We start from the raw sequence: 18,346 nt of genomic DNA on the forward strand, positions 1-18,346 counted from the left end.
TGTTGTGGAAATGTTCTTGTGCAGAATTGTGAAGTATGCAGGGGTTGATACCACATTATAATCTGTCACACATTTCTGAATACTCTTGTGGTTCTGAACAGCCAGATTTACTGAAAGCTTTGAACCACCTTTCCACATTATTGATTGACTGTACAACTTCCCTTCCTATTTCTCCAATCCACCCAATGATGCAGTTAAAGTTTGTAGAAGAAGGATTTGTATTTTGAAGCATCAGTGTTTGGATTACTGATTTTTGCATCTGTAGTTTTTGTTTAAACTTGAGAAAATGCATTCGAGGCAGAGTGCCTTTCCTTGTAATTTGAGTTTATTTCTTGAAGCAAACAGCCTGATGTATTGTGTGTGTTGACAGTTATAAAATGGAGGTATTGTAATAGCTGTTGGCCATCAAAGCGACAGTGCTCCTCATCCTAGTTCGGGCTTTTTCTCTCTCTCTTTCTCTCTTGGGGCAATTTAGCGTGGCCAATCCACCTACCCTGCACATCTTTTGGGTTGTAGGGAGGAAACCCAAGCAAACACTGGGAGAATATGCAAACTCCACACGGACAGTGACCCAGAGCTGGGATCGAACCTGGGACCGTGGCGCTGTGAGGCAGCAATGCTGTCCACTACGCCACCGTGCTGCCCCATTTCGCTTGCTCTCGCTCGCTCTTTCTCTCGCTCACTTTCTCTTGCTCTTTCGTTCGCTCTTTCTCACTCGCTCGCTCTTTCTCTCTCGCGCTTGCTCTTTCTCTCTCGCGCTTGCTCTTTCTCTCTCGCGCTTGCTCTTTCTCTCTCGCGCTTGCTCTTTCTCTCTCGCGCTTGCTCTTTCTCTCTCGCGCTTGCTCTTTCTCTCTCGCGCTTGCTCTTTCTCTCTCGCGCTGGCTCTTTCTCTCTCGCGCTGGCTCTTTCTCTCTCGCGCTGGCTCTTTCTCTCTCGCGCTGGCTCTTTCTCTCTCGCGCTGGCTCTTTCTCTCTCGCGCTGGCTCTTTCTCTCTCGCGCTGGCTCTTTCTCTCTCGCGCTGGCTCTTTCTCTCTCGCGCTGGCTCTTTCTCTCTCGCGCTGGCTCTTTCTCTCTCGCGCTTGCTCTTTCTCTCTCGCGCTTGCTCTTTCTCTCTCGCGCTGGCTCTTTCTCTCTCGCGCTGGCTCTTTCTCCCCCCCCCCCCCGTATTCAGCGTTTGCAGTTAAAATTCACCCATCAAACCATTTTTGGTTGGAATGCCTAGGTGCTTCTGGGCGGGGCTGGGGCTGTGAATTATGGAATTTCAAAATGCTATGAATGATGCAATAAATGCACTTCATTCTCAGTTGATAGGTAGAATTACAATTTTGACGGTGGCACAGTTCTGCCTCACGCCGCCAAGGATCCGGGTTCAATACTGTCTGTGTGGAGTTTGCACATTCTCCCCGTGTCTGCGTGGGTCTTGCCCCCACAACCCAAAGATGTGCAGGGTAGGTGGATTGGCCACGCTAAATTGCCCCTTAATTAGGGGGGGGGGAGAAAAAATTGGGTACTCTAAATTTATATTTTTTAAAAATTATAATTTTGATTCCCAGTCTCATCCTATAGGGATGTTCCTCAACCCTCATTAAATCATTCTACCTGTGCCCCTGGAGTACTTGTAGTGGAATTATACCACATATAAAAATGTAAATTAATGTAAATGTAATTAAAATGTGTACCTGTAGATAGTAAAAGCATATTTGACATCACTGGAGTTAACATTTAGTGAAAGAGTCGCATGTAGGTTTATGTATGGTGCAAAAGATTACTGGTCCAGATACTGATCCAAGAAAATTACTGATGAGGCTTCATCTGGTGTTTAAGACAGGTTTAATAATAATAACATTCTTGAAGTGAAATAATCCATGCTCTCTGAGATTACACATGGAATGTTACTTGTCAAATTGCAATTATTGCTTTCAAACCCGCCCCTCTCCCCTGTCAATAGTAATACAGCTTTTGCCCCCGCGATTCAGAAGTGCATTTATGAATTCTATTCTCCGAAAAGCCACCAGACTCTGGATTAACACTTACCCTAATTGAAATTGAAACGGCACATTCTGTATCTGAATACCTTGGACTGTGGGAATATTTGTCATCTAATGTTACAATATTTCTTTACAATTTAGTAAGCAAACTCCTTTTAATCTCGGCACTAAACACGTTACAGCATTCTGATCGTTTCAACAAGGTCTACCCAATTTTATTCCTGCCATAAAACCTCAATTTTTAGAATAAATGTTTTTCGATGTGTAATTTATAATCAATTTTCATGTGGTTGACTACAAATAAGCACAGTGAAGGATATAAAACTCAACAGAAAATTAACATTTGATTAATCAAACCCATATTCATTAGTGGTAGCATACTGATTTATTTGATCAGTAATCTGGCTTAGTGTTCCACTAACTAAAGACTAAACAAGTCAAATTCTATTTTTATCATGTCAAATTACAGGAATTTAGTGATGTATTGAGATTCCCAAAACATGACCAAATCATATTTTGTCCTGATTATGGGATCAAGGGACTTTGCAGGACAGCACGGTAGCACAAGTGGCTAGCACTGTGGCTTCACAGCGCCAGGGTCCCAGGTTCGATTCCCCGCTGGGTCACTGTGTGGAGTCTGCACGGTCTCCTCATGTCTGCGTGGGTTTCCTCCGGGTGCTCTGGTTTCCTCCCACAGTCCAAAGATGTGCAGGTTAGGTGGATTGGCCATGATAAATTGCCCTTAGTGACCCAAAAAGGTTAAGAGGGGTTATTGGGTTACGGGGATAGGGTGGAAGGGGGGGCTTGAGTGGGTCGGTGAAGACTCGATGGGCTGAATGGCCTCCTGCACTGTATGTTCTAAATGTTTTGGGGCTCTTATTTTGTGACTCCATTTTTCTGTGAAAACGATAAATCGGTGGCTTCATGATGCTGTTCGGCAAATGATATAACATTCCATGAACTCCACCAAAAATGCAGCACTGCAATGTAATAATACATAAGCTGGTGAACCTTTCAGAACTATGGAGCGGCCCTTAATTGTGCAGACACATAGAACCATAGAATTCCTACAGTGCAAAAGGAGGGAGGCTGCACCAACCCTCTGAAAGAGGGCACTACTACCTAGGCCCACTTTCCCCGTAACCCCATAACTCCGCCTAACCTGCATATCATTGGACCGTAAAGGGGCAATTTAGCATTGCCAATTCTCCCCTGCAACCCCATAACCCCACCTAACCTTTGCACAAAGGGACACTTTAGAATGGCCATCCATCGACCTGCACACCTTTGGACTGGAGGAAACCCATGCAGACACCGGGAGAATGTGCAAACTCGACACCGACAGTCACCCAAGTTTGAATTGAACCTGGGTCCCTGGAGCTGTGAGGCAGCAGTGCTAGGCACTGTGCTGCCCCATCTGTGAATGGTTGCTGTCAGTCACCTTTCTTTTGCATCATCACATTCTCAAATCCTGTCTCTGATGCAACTTATGAATGTTCTTGTTTTCAGATTTTTAGAACTCCAGAATTGTTACTACGTTCCATGAGCTGTCGCTTTAAACTTTCCGATGCTATTCTCTTCCTCTCCTTCAACCCCCCCCCCCCCCCCCCCCTCTGCCAAATCCATGACTCTAGTTCATTCAGCTTTCACTAACCTAATAGATAATACAAGGGAGTTCCTTTTTGACTGCAGGCATGACATGCCTTCAAAGGCTGCTACTTTCACTTTATCAAGTCCTCGCTTGTGCCAGGTTCCGTTTTTCTATCATCCATGTAGCCCACTGACCTACAATTGGTTTCTGGTCCACCAAGTTAAAATTCTCATCCTTGTTATCGAATCCCTCCTGACCTCGCTCCTCCCTTGTTTTTCTTTGTGCCAACATTGGTGGCTGTGCTTTCAGTGACCTAGAATGGCTCTGGAATACATTCCCTAAACCCCCTACATCTCTTTCTCTCACTCCTTAAAACTTAACTCTTTGGCCTCGACTGTCCTGATTGTTTCCTTCTGTGGCTCATTCTTGTTTGCGTTCAAGATGCTATATAAATACAAATTGTAGTTGTCTCACAGTCAAATCAGTGATTCAAAATACACTTGTCTTTATTGAACTTTTCTCGTAATCATCTTAAATTTCATCATGACTGTTTGACAAATCCTGCATTGTTGTGCCACCTGGTGATGTCATGTTCTCTTATTGTTTTTTTCACTCTTAAGGCTTTGTTCTAATGCGCTTGTTTATCGTGTGGATGTTTTTATGATTATACCTTCTACTCTTTAGGCCACTTAATTAGAATTACATGTTCATTCAAATCTGTTCAGAATACCAAAACTTGCTGTTTTAATTAAGTATTTTATTTGAATTACTGTATAATTGTTTTTACCCACACATTTGAATGATTTCAGGTTGACAGGAATAGACTGCCACTGTAGCTGAAATAATGCTGAAGTTAAGCTGTAAGAATCTGTAACTTCCATCAATGTATATACTTTTTTCATGTTCAGTGGCTAGAAATCTGAAGACTCATCAACTAACTTGTTAAAATGATTACAATAACAAATTGTACCGTAATTCTCTACTAGTTGGTGGTTGGAAATGTTGCCCTGTACTGTTTAGGGCTTTGGGGTCCAAAAAATGCATAATTTGCACCACTATGTAATCAGATTTCTGTCTTGGTAAATGTATTATTTTCTAGTCACTTGATTTTTAAAAAAGTTTACAGTGGTACAAATTCTTATAGTTCCTTGATCTGCCTCAATCCTGTATGACCGTGATTGCTGAGCTCTTTCCATTATTATACCTTCTTTCTGCTGGTCTTGTACCCATAAACTCTCCTTGAGCTTCAGCATTGATCTCAAAGTTAAAGTTACAAGCCTGATTGTTTCTCTGTTTTTCCTTGTGCTGTCATTTGAGGTGATATTGGGTTTTAGTTTCTGTTGCAGAGCTGTAGGTTGTGTTCTCAATCTTCTTCCCATTCACAATTCTGATGGTGAGAAATCATTTTGTGGCAGTGAGATTTAGCAACTCCGAAGAACTAAAATAAGACCTTCATTCTTTTTCATCAGGTCTTTGGTTTGTGTGCCTCTCTCAGCTTCTCCATTTGCTTGAGGATAACGAAGTGAACTGGTTACAAGAATTAATTTTGCAAAGGAAAATAAATTTTCAAATAATTCATTAGTGAATTGCAAATCATTGACACCACAATGTCTGGAATGTCATGTGTTGCTTTGACCTTTACAGTGATTGAATGACTGCACAGCGGCTGTGCAATCTGTTCACTTCAATCAACCTTGAGTAGTAATCAATGATTAGATATATTTTGCCCGTTAAAATCGAATAATCCATTCCCAGGTGCTCCCCCAGCCTTTAATGGAAAAGGTGATGGTAGTTCCTTTTGCTTTTGGCTGTTCACTGCATACGTAAGACAATTGCAAATAATTTATTCTATAGAACAAATAATGCCTAGCCACCTGACTGATTGTTGGGCTCTTGCTCGACAATTTGCTACCGCAAGTGACCTTGGTGAGGTCTTTGAGAAATTTCAAATCCGTGTTCTTGGAATGACTTCTATCATGAAAAACTAGCTGTTCATCAATGATTGTGAGATGTTTTCATGTGAATTGTTGGATTCTAGCTGGAATCTTTGCAATAAAAGAGTGACTAGTGGCTTGTGGTCTGTTTCAATTTTGAACTGCAGTCCCATCACGTAGTCTGAGAATTTCTAGCACGTTCCTGTTGTTGCCGATGCTTCCTTCTCAATTGTAGCATATCTCTTTTCTCAGATTGACTTTGCGGCGTAGTAAACAGGTCTCTGTACTTGAAGTAATACTGCACCCAGACCTGTAGATGCTGCATCTGCTGCTACTCTGGTTGGCAGTTAGGATCGTAATCCTAACGATTACAATTTCCGAGGAAATTTGAATTTTTTTCCCCCCAAAAGCATTTTGCTGGCCCAAATTCCAGAACCACTTGACTCGGTCTCGACAACTGTCGGAAAGGCTCATTGATCTCTGCCGAATTTGGCAGAGACCTTGTCGCCTTGATTGACCATCCCGAGTCATCTCTGAAGCTCAGTAATATTCCTGGATTGTGGAAACTCTCTGATCACCGTTGTTCTTTGTAAAAGCATCCCAAATAACAGTTGACCCACAATGTGACCTAGAAGCTTCATCATGGGTTTGGTGAACTCCATTTTTCATTCAATGTTGGGTCTGTATCCTGTACGGCTTTCAGAACTGTCCAAACTCTATGCCTTTCTCTCATGGAACCCTGTACAAGTATGTTGTCTGTATGGCATATTACTCCTTCCATGTCCGAGTCATTGTTCTCTGGAAAATTTCAGGAGCAGACACAATCCCAAGCAATAACGACAGAAAGCAACCTGCAGTAAATCTACTGTTTGCATTTAATTTGGTGAATGGCTAGTTTGGCAAGACTCATCTGCTGAAGCCATCAGGTGGATCTCTCGTTCCAATGATTTGTTTAGTTGAATTAAACCCACGCAGATTCTAATTGATCTATTTGGCTTTGCAATTGTCACCATTCCTGAACACTTTGTTGGCATAGTGACTGGTGATATAACTCCATGCCGTTGCGTCTTAATTTCACCCATGACTTTGTCCAAGATTGGGCCGGGACTTCGCTCGGTGTAAAGTGGCGAATTGGTTTAGCATCAGCTCTTCAGGTAATATAGTCTTCAGTTTGCCCAAGCCTGTAAAAAAACAGGGGTCAGCATTGCTGCCTCACAGCACCAGGGACCTGGGTTCGATTCCAACTTCGGGTGACTGGTGAGTTTGCACATTCTCCCTTTTGTCTGCATGAGCTTCCTCCCACAGGCCAAAAGATGTGCAGGTTAGGTGGATTGGCCATGCTAAATTGCCCCTTCGTGTCCAAAGGTTAGGTGGGGTTAGGGCAGGGGATTGGGCCTAGGTCGGGTGCTCTTTTGCAGGGTCATTGCAGACTTGATGGGCCAAATGAACTTCTCCTGCACTGTAGGGGTTCTAATCTTGGGAATGTATTCCTGAATGTACCACTTTAATGTTGATGCTTTGATGCATCAACTTTACAGATTAACTTCAATTTTCCTTTAGAGTACCCAATTTTTTTCCCAATTAAGGGGCAATTTAGCGTGGCCAATCCACCTAGCCTGCACATCTTTTGGGTTGTGGGGGTGAAACCCACGCAACACGGGGAGAATGTGCAAATTCCTCACGGGCAGCGACCCAGGGCCGGGATTCGAACCCGGGTCCTCGGCGCCACAAGGCAGCAGGGCTAACCACTGTGCCACCGTGCTGCCCTTTAACTTCAATTTTAAGCATGCTTTGAAGAAGATTCTTGATTTTGGATGACAAAGTTTCAATGGTTTCTCTATCTTTGTACTTCAATTTTGCCATGTATTGGTCTATGGCTTTCCGTGTAGTCCCATCTAGACCCAGTAACTTGATATCTGTAGTGTAATATGCTTATGCCACTCTACTTTTGTCAGATAAGACAAACTCCTGTTTCTGTCTTTGAAACTCCTGAGGGGTGTCCATCCACTTTAAGTTTAATACTGCAGTATTTATTTTCCATTTCATTTTCTTGCCCTAGGAAAGTTACCCCTTTCTCTCTGGTTCTTCCACTTCATGTATGTGGCTTGACGTTAATATTTTTCTCCTTTTTGCAGGTTTTTATTGGTTTAGATTGGCAAACGGTTTTAAAACGTCCTATTTTTTTCACCGTTGTGGCGCTCTGCTCTTGTGCAGGTTTTTCCCACCAAATCAAGATCACGATTTTCGTAGGCTTCTGCTTTGGTGCACTTTCATAGAATCATAGAATTTACAGTGCAGGAGGCCATTCGGCCCATCGAGTCTGCACCGGCTCTTGGAAAGAGCACCCGACACAAGCCCACACCACCCTATCCCCATAACCCAGTAACCCCATTCAACCAACACTAAGGGCAATTTTGGACACTAAGGGCAATTTAGCATGGTCAATCCACCTAACCTGCACATCTTTGGACTGGGAGGAAACCGGAGCACCCGGAGGAAACCCATGCACACACTGGGAGAACGTGCAGACTCCACACAGACCATGACCCAGCTGGGAATCGAACCTGGGACCCTGGAGCTGTAAAGCAATTGTGCTAACCACTATGCTACCGTGCTTTCTCACTTATGGCCTACATATTAAACTGTCTCACTCATTCCTTTCCATGGGACCATGAGTTCTCCTCTTTTTTGTTTTGTGCTCTGTTGCCTCGCAACTTGTACTAGAGTTAAATGCTCTCTCGTTTGCAAGAGATTTATTAGAACTTCCATCTAAGACCCCTATTACTATTCAGTCATGAATCGGTGTCAATATTCCATAGTTGCAATTTTCTGCCAGCCTGTATAGATCATTGAATGAATTCATGCTCTTGGTCTTTGCTTTGTTTTTTTATATTTTGCCCTTCAATTTTTTTGGCAAATGCTGAAATGTGAATCAACTGCTTGAAGGACTAATGTTGAAGTCTCACTGACTCTCTACCTTGCTATTGTGTTGTTATATAGCTCCAACTGTATACAGTAATGATCTTTTGTACAAACTAGAAGCAGTTCTATATCTGGAAAACCTCTCCAGTTATCTCAGTGCTGAGCCTATCATAAGCCCTCGGTGCTCTGGAGTGGTTCTGGGAATGAATGTGGTTTCCATGCTTGTAACCAAGCCCTGGAATAGTTTCTGCTTTACTGGAGTTGCTTGTTGATTCTGGTCTATGTTCACTGCTATCTGGACTTAGCTTGCATCTGCTGCATTGAAACTGATGCTGCACTGATGCTCCAACTTCTTGGTGAGTTTTGAGTCTGTTCCTTTCATCCTTCATATGGTCTCTTGACTTGCCAGGTCTGAAGCTGCTTCTTGGAGTTTTTTCTGGGCCTTTCTTTTACTCTGTCCACTGCTATTGTTTGTTTGGGGTCCAGGTGGGGTTCTTTTGGGGTTTGCCTGTTCTCCCAAAGCTGCTTGAGATTGGTATGATGAAACCAATTACTCTGTATTTAGTTATCATACACATATTGGAACCTCTGCACAAGGCGAGAACTTCTCTCTTCAGATCTGTTACTTAATCATCGTGTTACATTGTCGTGACATCAGCATCGGGTGCTTCTAATGTTAACCCTTTACACAAATGATAACTGTTATTTGATCTTGTGTATGATTCTGACAGCATTATCTTTCATATTATTTGTAGTCTTGATTACCCTGTCATTTTTGTCTTTGTTTAGGTCCACAGGTATGTTTAAATATGCTCCTGTTTCTAATATAAAGCACATGACTACATTAATGGTAGCACCCACGCTGTCCTTTGGAGCTATTACATCCATGTAAAACTCCAAGTTCTCTTTTATCATAGAATTATCATAGAATTTACAGTGCAGAAGGAGGCCATTCGGCCCATCGAGTCTGCACCGGCTCTTGGAAAGAGCACTCTACCCAAGGTCAACACCTCCCCTATCCCCATAACCCAGTAACCTCACCCAACACTAAGGGCAATTTATCATGGCCAATCCACCTAACCTGCACATCTTTGGACTGTGGGAGGAAACCGGAACAGCCGGAGGAAACCCACGCAGACACTGGGAGAACGTGCAGACTCCGCACAGACAGTGACCCAGTGTGGGGAATCAAACCTGGGACCCTGGCGCTGTGAAGCCACAGTGCTATCTACTTGTGCTACCCCCATCGTGCATCTTTTACATCATGCATTTGTATTTCTGCCTGTTCCATAGTTTGCAACATCTTGTATAGTGTTTTACACTTTCTATACACCCGTTTCCCAAAGGTTTAATATCTTTGGCGTATATGGGTTCCATACCATTCCCTCGCTCTTGTTATATCTCAACTTTGTATGGCATTCCCTACCTTTTTGTAGTTTTAAAAAATGTGGTTCTATTTTCCTCGCTGACAACAGCTTGTGGGAGCTCTAATTGTTCATTTCACTCTTGAGGGTTTCTAATGTTTTGTCTTAACAGATCCTGTATGATCTTTTTAAAATATTTTTTGTTGCTATTTTACACACTAATCCTGTCCCTTCAGTGACCCTGTTCAGCAAGTTTGGCTTTGTTAATTCAATTAGCGTACTGATGAGTGGTTCTTCAGCACTGTAACAATTCTGTGATTCAAGGTTCTTTCAGTTGAAGTTGAAAATATCTAGAGTAGTTTTCAATATCCGTAAAATTTATGCATTTAACATTTTTCAGAGTCCTAACGATTGCTACACTCAATTCATTTCCGTTTTAATATTATTTACAATTCCTAGTCCGTTTACTTTTTTACTTAATTTCCTTACTGGTTTGGCTGTTCCATAATTTGTAAAAAAAAAAAAATCTTACTTTTTTTAGCATCCATTGTAAATTGTAATACATAATTAAAAAAACATTAATTTTCAAATGTATTTTTAGCAGGTCAATTTCTGCCTGCTGCCTCTTCTGTGCGGGTAAGCAAGCAGCACGGGAACCTCTGAGCTGCACCACCCTTTGGAATGATTGCAAAACGTACCTGTGTACATTTCTCAATTTAGTTTGAAAACTCAACACGCGAAGAGGTTTTTGCAGATCAGATGCACTGCTAACCTTTTTTTAAATGCGGTGTTTACACTTGAAGTGGGCTCACGCCGTTAGTTTTTATAATTTGTTTCCATTAAGTTATTTTCCCTTCAATTGTTTAGTTACAGTGCATTATTATAGTTCCTATTTGTAATACAGTGTAACTTGCTCGGACCCTCCGTCGCTGATGTGGCGGATGCTATGGTTTTAATTTCCTTGCTGGAAGCTCTTGGTCTTTCTTTGTGTCTGTGGAAGGGGCGATACTGCGGCGCCATTTTAAAATCGGCTTTTCAGCAGCACTTTTCCCGCCGACAAAATGGCGCCGAACACCATCTGAAGTGACTGTCGGTTAGATTAGCCAATTGGTGGTTCGGCTTCCCCGGAAATTAACGCCCAGATCCGCCCTTTTACCTAACGGTTATTTCTTTGTCGCTGTCCGGCGTGTAGTTTTTCTACGGGCTAGATGTGTTTGTGGGGGTGGGGGGGGAGATTTTTTTCGGTCATTGCCGCTGTTTCCAGTTGATTGTTTAGGACAGTAGCTTGGAAACTCGGTAACTGCCGGAGATTTTAATTGATGAGGAATAGTCGCCATGCTTTGAAGAAATTGGTTAACTTTAAAGTTATGGAAGATTAAATGTCCTGTTGGCTTAAGTTCTGACCTGATAATTTTTCTGAAGGGAATGCAAGGGGGTGGTACAATGGTTAGCACTGCTGCCTCACTGTGCTGAGGACCTGGGTCTATCCCGGGTCACTGTGGAGTTTGCACATTCTTCACGTGTTTGCGTGGGTCTCACCCCCACAACCCAAAGATGTGCAGTGTAGGTGGATTGGCCACACTAAATTGCCCCTTAATTGGGGAAAAAAGAATTGGGTATTCTACATTTATTTAAAAAATAATTCGGGCTGCCATAAATACCGTCTCTGGTTAAGTGGCACCAGTCACTTCTGAAAATAGTCCAAAGGCCTTGCATCTATGGACATTTACTCCTGCTGCCCTTTATTTAACTTGTATGGCAGGTGGATCTGGGAATGTATCCATGAAACATAGTAACTTAGACCAGCTTTCCCTCCGAATGTACTCCTTCAGTTTCTCAAGCAGGCCAAGTTAACACTGAGATGGAGCAGAGTTTTGGACTTTGTCGATTGCTTTATTCCAGTGTGGTGAAATGCAGAGTAAAGGGTCTGATCCGAACAGCCAATTTCAATTAGTGGAACTTATGTGCATAGTGTTAACAGACTTAAAAAACACTTCTACTTATGATCCGTGACTTTACTTAATTAATGTCTCTACACCCTGTCATGCAGCTTTGAAGTAGGGCCCTCCTGCTCCTAGGTGTCTCTTGTCTATTTAAACCTCCTGCAGCACTCTTGCCTGATAGCCATTCTGTCTTGTGTTCTGAATTTTAAAAGCTTTAAACTTTAAATCATTCTTTAAATTGTTCTATTTGTGGCATTGTAAAGGTCCTTGGGGATCATCTAAGCACAGTCTGATTCAAGTATTGTTGTGGCATGTATGATTTTTGCTCTGTCCGTTTGATATTTGAAGAAAGATCAGAGAAGCAATTGTTGATGTTTTTCCAAACTTGCATGCAGAGAGAGCATTTTGAGCTAAGTAACATAAGGTGGTCAAAATTCAACATCACGCTGTGTGTTGAATTAAGAAAAGCACACCAGAAGTATATTGGCTTGTATTGTTTTATTTCTCCCTTTGCCGATTGGTTGATGGTACCGATGCAACTTTCCAAATGTATGAATTTTTAAAAAAAGAACATTTTAAAATATAAATTTAGAGTACCCAATTCATTTTGTCCAATTAAGGGGCAATTTAGCATGTCAAATCCACCTAGCCGGCACATCTTTGTGTTGTGGGGGCGAAACCCACGCAACAAGGGAAGAATGTGCAAACTCCACACGGACAGTGACCCAGAGCCGGGATCGAACCTGGGACCTCAGTGCTGTGAAACTGCAGTGCTAACCACTGTGCCACCGTGCTGCCCCTTCCAAATGTATGAATTGACAGCGTTCCATTTAATAGATGATCAGGAGTGATCTGATCTTGTACAAAGGTGTCAGGAGCTTGGCCCAGCCAAACCTAATTTCCCCAGCCAAACCTAATGGTTGCCTTTCTCTCTTAGAACTCTACTGCTGTCCAGATATCACTCCACTGCAGCTATCTTGGTCACATTGATGATTTCATGAATTGACAAATCTCTTGGCTTGCAGAATAATTATTTTGTGAAAAACTTGCACCCACGCTCTCCAAATTGTACTTAATTGCTGTGTAAATTTATCAACAAGATTGGAAAGTTGGTTGACTGACTATTTAGTTCCTGACCCGGGGCCAAAAAGGTCATTTGTAGTGCCGTTGTTACTTCCTACAGTCAAGCTCAGCAAAAAACAGGATCTTAACTGGGATCTTCCTTGTCTCTGGCTCAATTTAAGCAATTTGGATGGCTTAAATAGTGTTTCGAACTTGCAGTCTTTAACTTTTGACCCATAAATCTTTTTCAGGCCACTGAATTTTTAAAATCCCAATGATTGGGAGTAGTATCCAGTGCTCGGATGCCAATTCCTTCTGCTTTATAAAACTTTTGACAGACTGATCATTTACTAATAAGCAGGAATTGCTGAAGTACTCAGCAAAGCAGACAGCATCTGCAGAAATAAACAATGTTCGATTTCTGATTTCCAGTATTTTCCTTGTAGTTCTTTATTGATGTCAGTTGAGCATTTCTGTTCCCTTCTAAACCAAAATGTTGAGTCCTGCATGAGCCTGTTGGTGAGGCATTCCGCAGTTCAATTTCTTTAGTTGAAGACATACTGATATTACGTTTCATTGCTTTGGTGCGTTTTTGAGCACATCAAAGTGAGGGATTATTGGTACCGGGAACATTTTTCCTACTAGACACCAGACATTTCAAAGTTAGGAATATTATAACCATTTCATACAATGTAGAGCTAACTTGTGGACCGATTTTCTGAATTATGCACAATATGCACATACTTGTCTGTTTTGTGACCATTGGTGTGAGACATGCAAGTGCTAACAAATGGAACGTCTCTTCTATTCTTTGACACTCTGGCTGGGGATCTCTGCTTTTGGCCTTGCTGCTTGGTGTGTCGTCTCCCCCCCCCTCACCATTAAATTGAATTGTCAGAAAGTTGCAAGCTGTTGAGCGTAGAATGAGTAATCAATCCCCAGTGTCTGTATCAGGTGCTCTACTAGCCATTTAATGTCCATTCATCCATATTTCCAGATCATGGCCACTTTTGTGCGATGAGCATGCATGCATTAGCCAGGTATAATTCAGAAACTCTGAGGTGCATTTCAAATCACATCCCTGAGATGAAATGAGAATGTGCGAGCCCACTGTTCTGCTGACCCTGGACACTTGAAAGGGGGCGGGGGGGAGACAGTGTTTTGTCCTTGGGGGAAGTATAAAGGAGGCAACTAAATTGGGTGTGCTGAGCTGTGAGCAAATGAATGCTAATAGGGTGCTTGTAGTGCATGAGAAAAAGGTGGTTTTGAGTTCATATTGAGGAATTTGGGATTGGAAATGTCTGCTGTATTTACAACTATGATTGATTACCTTTCAAAAGTTCTTCCTTGGCTGTAAAGTACTTGGGATGTCCTGAGGTCATGAAAGGTGCTGCATTCTTGGGAGAAATCTAATCTCAAAATAGTTAATGCTAGCACAAGGTTCAGTCTAAGGAAATATGAATATGGATGCAGGCTGTGATAAGGAATGAGGTGAATATGCATTTTAGATGCAACTGCAAATGTGAGGTGGATAAAATGTGGTTAACCTACAAAAGCCGATGGAGCCAGTAATTTTGTTAGAAATTTCAGTAGTACGATGGATACATTTTTGGAACACATGTTATATTTGTGGCCTTGGGGTTTTGCTTAATGGATAGCAATATTTTCTAGTCCTGTTTGGAGTACAATGTTCCAAAAGCGTTTGGGACATGTCTGAGGCGTGCGCGTGGGGGTGCGAGAGAAAGCGAGAAATAGAGTCGTAGATTGTAATGTATCAAAGATAATTTTGGTTCGATAAATCACTTTAACCTTTATTTAGGTTCTTGGCAAAACAAAATTAGCAGACATTAGTTGGTGTAACAAATTTAAGAGGATTTATTAAGTAGTAAAGCAACACTTAACCAGGTAGTTTAGGTCACAGGTGGCCATTACTTTTTGGAGCAGCTTGAACACCGGCCAACACTAGTTTTGGTATGTTATGACTTTCTACTGTTTCTTTTCTCTCTTTTGTCCCGTTTGTTCTATGAACCTGTACACCTGTGTACTGGACCCTTTCAGAGTCCTCTCTGGATATGGTATCCAGGATTTCTCATGCCACGATAAAGGCAAAATTCTGTGGATGCTGAAAATCTGGAATAAAACCTCAGGCCTGGCATTATCAGTGGAGAGAGAAACCGAATTAGCGTTTCAAGTCGAGTATAACTTTTTTCGGAAAGAAGTCATTCAATCCATGTTAATTACGTTTCTCTCCACAGATGCTGTCAGATTTGCTGAGTTTCTTAACCATGTTTGATTGACTCGCACCATTCATATGATCGATACTCCAGGGTAGCACAGTGGTTAGCACAGTTGCTTCACAACTCCAGGGTCCCTGGTTCGATTCCCAGCTTAGGTCACTGTCTGTGCGGAGTCTGCACGTTCGCCCCGTGTCTGCGTGGGTTTCCGCCGGGTGCTCCGGTTTCCTCCCGCAGTCCAAAGATGTGCAGGTCAGGTGGATTGGCCATGATAAATTGTCCTTGGTGTCCAAAAAAGGTTAGGTTGGCTTACGGGGTTGGGATCGGCTTAAGTGGGATGCTCTTTCCAAGGGTCGGTGCAGACTCGATGGGCCAAAGGGCCTCCTTCAGCACAGGGCTAAATCGCTGGCTTTGAAAGCAGACCCAGGCAGGCCAGCAGCACGTTTCAATTCCCGTAACAGCCTCCCCGAACAGGCGCCGGAATGTGGCGACTAGGGGCTTTTCACAGTAACTTAATTGAAGCCTACTTGTGACAATAAGCAATTTTCATTTCATTTTTCATTTCTTCTGCACTGTAAATTGTAAATTCACACTTGAATCAATATACCGTCTATAATGGGTGGCATGGTGGTTAGCACTACTGCCTCACAGCTCCAGGGACCTGGGTTCAATTCCGGCCTCGGGTGATCTATGGAATTGGTAATTTCTCCCCGTGTCTGTGTGGGTTTCCCCGGGTGCTTCGGTTTCCTCCCACAGTCAAAAGATGTGCCGATTAGGTGGATTGGCCATGTTAAATTGCTTTAGTATCCAAAAGGTTAGGTGGGGTTACGGGGATAGCGTGGGCCTCAGTAGGGTGCTCTTTCAGACGGCTGGTGCAGACTCGATGGGCCGAATGGTGGCCTCCTGCACTGTAGGGATTCTTTTTTAATAATCTTTACTATTGTCACAAGTAGGCTTACATTAACACTGCAATGAAGTTATTGTGAAAATCCCCTAGTCACCACACTCCGGCGCCTGTTCGGGTGCACAGAGGGAGAATTCAGAATGGGCAATTCACCAAACCAGCACGTCTTTCGGGACTTGTGGGAGGAAACCGGAGCACCCAGAGGAAACCCACAAAGACACGGAGAACGTGCAGACTCCGCACGTTCCAAGTGATCGAAGCTGGGACCCTGGTGCTGTGAAGCCATAGTGCTAACCACTATGCTACCGGGCTGCCCATGATTTCATTCACATTTCGATCAATGAACTGTTGGTGTGCAACCAATAGCTATGAAAGAGAAAATGCTGGAAAATTTCAGCAGGTCTGGCATTTTCGAGTCCAATGACTTTGTCAAAGCTAACATACAGAGAAAGTGGGAAATATTTATGCTGTGGAGTGAGAATGAAAGATGAGTCCTAGCCACAGAAACCCAGGGAAACGGGGACTCGAAACGTTAGCTCTTTTCTCTCCCTACAGATGCTGCCAGACCTGCTGAGATTTTCCAGCATTTTCTCTTTCGTTTCAGATTCCAGCATCTGCAGTAATTTGCTTTTAACCAATAGCTATGTCCTGGACTACAATTAACCAAGCCTAAGGCATCCAAATGTTTGAACTTTAAAATAACTTGCCGAAGGTGTTACCAATCAAAGTATACCAACAGAATCTATTTAATTGTCTTCCTGACTCTTGCCACCAGCCCAGACATTGCAGATAGACTTTGTCTGTTTTCATACCCATTTGGTCTTGCTGAATCCCACATCCTAACACCCCACCCTCTGTTTATAGAAATGTCCAGATTCAATGGATATGCTATCACTAATGTCTAACTTAATCTGCAGTTTTCACATACCAGCTGTTAACTCTATGTAAAATTCAGGGTACGAGGGAAAATATATAAAAATCCATGTTCCTTACAATAACCATGGTCTCTTGGAATGAGGGAAGAACTTGAGTTTCTTGAAATTGGCTGTTTGCAACTTGTGTTTACCAGGTGTTCGCATTGTGCACCATGGAAAGGATAGGGATGATTATGAGATTTGCCTTTGCTAACTTTATAAATAGCTTGAAACAGGAGGTGAATGTTAATTCAAATGACTGCACAGTAATGTTTGTGAATTTAAAGGTGATCACAGGATTGTCAAATTGTTCCTTTTTTAAATGAGTGAAGTGAAATACTAATGGGAAATTATAAAATAGTCCACATTTGAGTATTCTGAAAGAGTAGGCATCCATCCATACTTGAGGTCAGTTTGTGCTTTGCAAGTCGCCCTGTTCATTGAAAATAGTGAATTTTAAGCAGAAATAAATAGTGATAGATGCCACGTGCTGTGAAAATGTTAAGAATGACCTTTATGGCAGCAAGAGTGACATAGATTGCAGCTAGGTTTGCTTCATCTCTCCCTCAAGTAGGACTGCCAAAAGTTGTTAAAATACAATTCAGTGTTTCCATTTTCATGTTTAAAACAGTGGGAACATTTAATTACTAAACATTCATAGAAAACATCAGCACTGTCTCGAGACACGATCCACATCCTTGGGGTCAGGCACCAGACCTGTTACAAAAGGAAGTAATTTGTGGAGAGAATGCTGCGTTTTCTAAAATGGCGTCTGTCCAAATATCAAAATTAAATCCACATTGGTGATTTCCATTTGACAGATGATGATTGGTATTTACCAGCAACCTGCTGGCCTTTTGAAACCCCTTTCCAGTTGTGGAAGACGCCTTTTTCTTTAGTCCGGGGTCCTTCTTGACTGGGAGGACCGAGTTTGAGGCTCTTTGTCGTGAAGTTACCCTTGACTGGGAGGACCTGCGTTGAGCCTCTTTGTGTCGGAGCTTGCGAGAGAAGGAGCTGTGCTGTGCTGTATAGGTAAACCCATCCCTGGTTTGTGAGTTTTAATACATGTTACAGTTTCAGACTCAATGGGATTATTCCAATATTTTAATGTGTACACGCTGTGTGGAGAAGATTGGTGTTTGTTTGTGGAACGGGGTCATTTTAATTTGTAACAGGAAGTCGAGGCCTAAAGGCGCCATCACAGCCTGAAATCCAGCGAGCGCGTTTGAGAGGCCCTCGGTTCAAGAGGTGTGATTTGGAGGGGCTGGGGCCGCCCAATCACTTGGTTGTTGAATTTTGGTAAAGGTTGATTTTAAGACCGAAGTATCCGTCGAATAAAATGCGTCAGTTGGGTGCGTGGCACGCAGGATAAAATCAGCCGCTTGTGTGGGGGAGGGGAGGACAATTCTGTTAAGGTCGGCGGTATATTTTTACACACAAACAATTCAATTATTTTTCCCGTATTTAAACGTAGTTTTTGACAAAAAATA

At 42.5% G+C, this 18,346-nt stretch overlaps 2 protein-coding genes across 12 annotated transcripts in view; both read left to right on the forward strand.

Moving 5' to 3' along the window:
- Nucleotides 1-18,346, forward strand: part of LOC140405462 (zinc finger CCCH domain-containing protein 10-like) — a 160,573-nt gene that overhangs the window by 71,390 nt on the left and 70,837 nt on the right. The gene's annotated exons all lie outside the window — the stretch shown is intronic.
- Nucleotides 14,782-18,346, forward strand: part of LOC140405464 (zinc finger CCCH domain-containing protein 10-like) — a 50,260-nt gene continuing 46,695 nt past the window's right edge. For 3 of the 8 annotated variants that reach the window (XM_072493928.1, XM_072493927.1, XM_072493929.1), the window contains exon 1: nt 17,382-17,888. The gene's annotated coding sequence lies outside the window, so the exon portion shown is untranslated. Of the gene's footprint in view, nt 17,908-18,346 lie in introns of all 8 variants that reach the window. The other 5 variants (XR_011938621.1, XR_011938620.1, XM_072493930.1 and 2 more) reach the window with 5 other exon arrangements.

This window comes from Scyliorhinus torazame, chromosome X (assembly GCF_047496885.1).
Source record: "Scyliorhinus torazame isolate Kashiwa2021f chromosome X, sScyTor2.1, whole genome shotgun sequence".
NCBI lineage: Eukaryota > Metazoa > Chordata > Chondrichthyes > Carcharhiniformes > Scyliorhinidae > Scyliorhinus > Scyliorhinus torazame.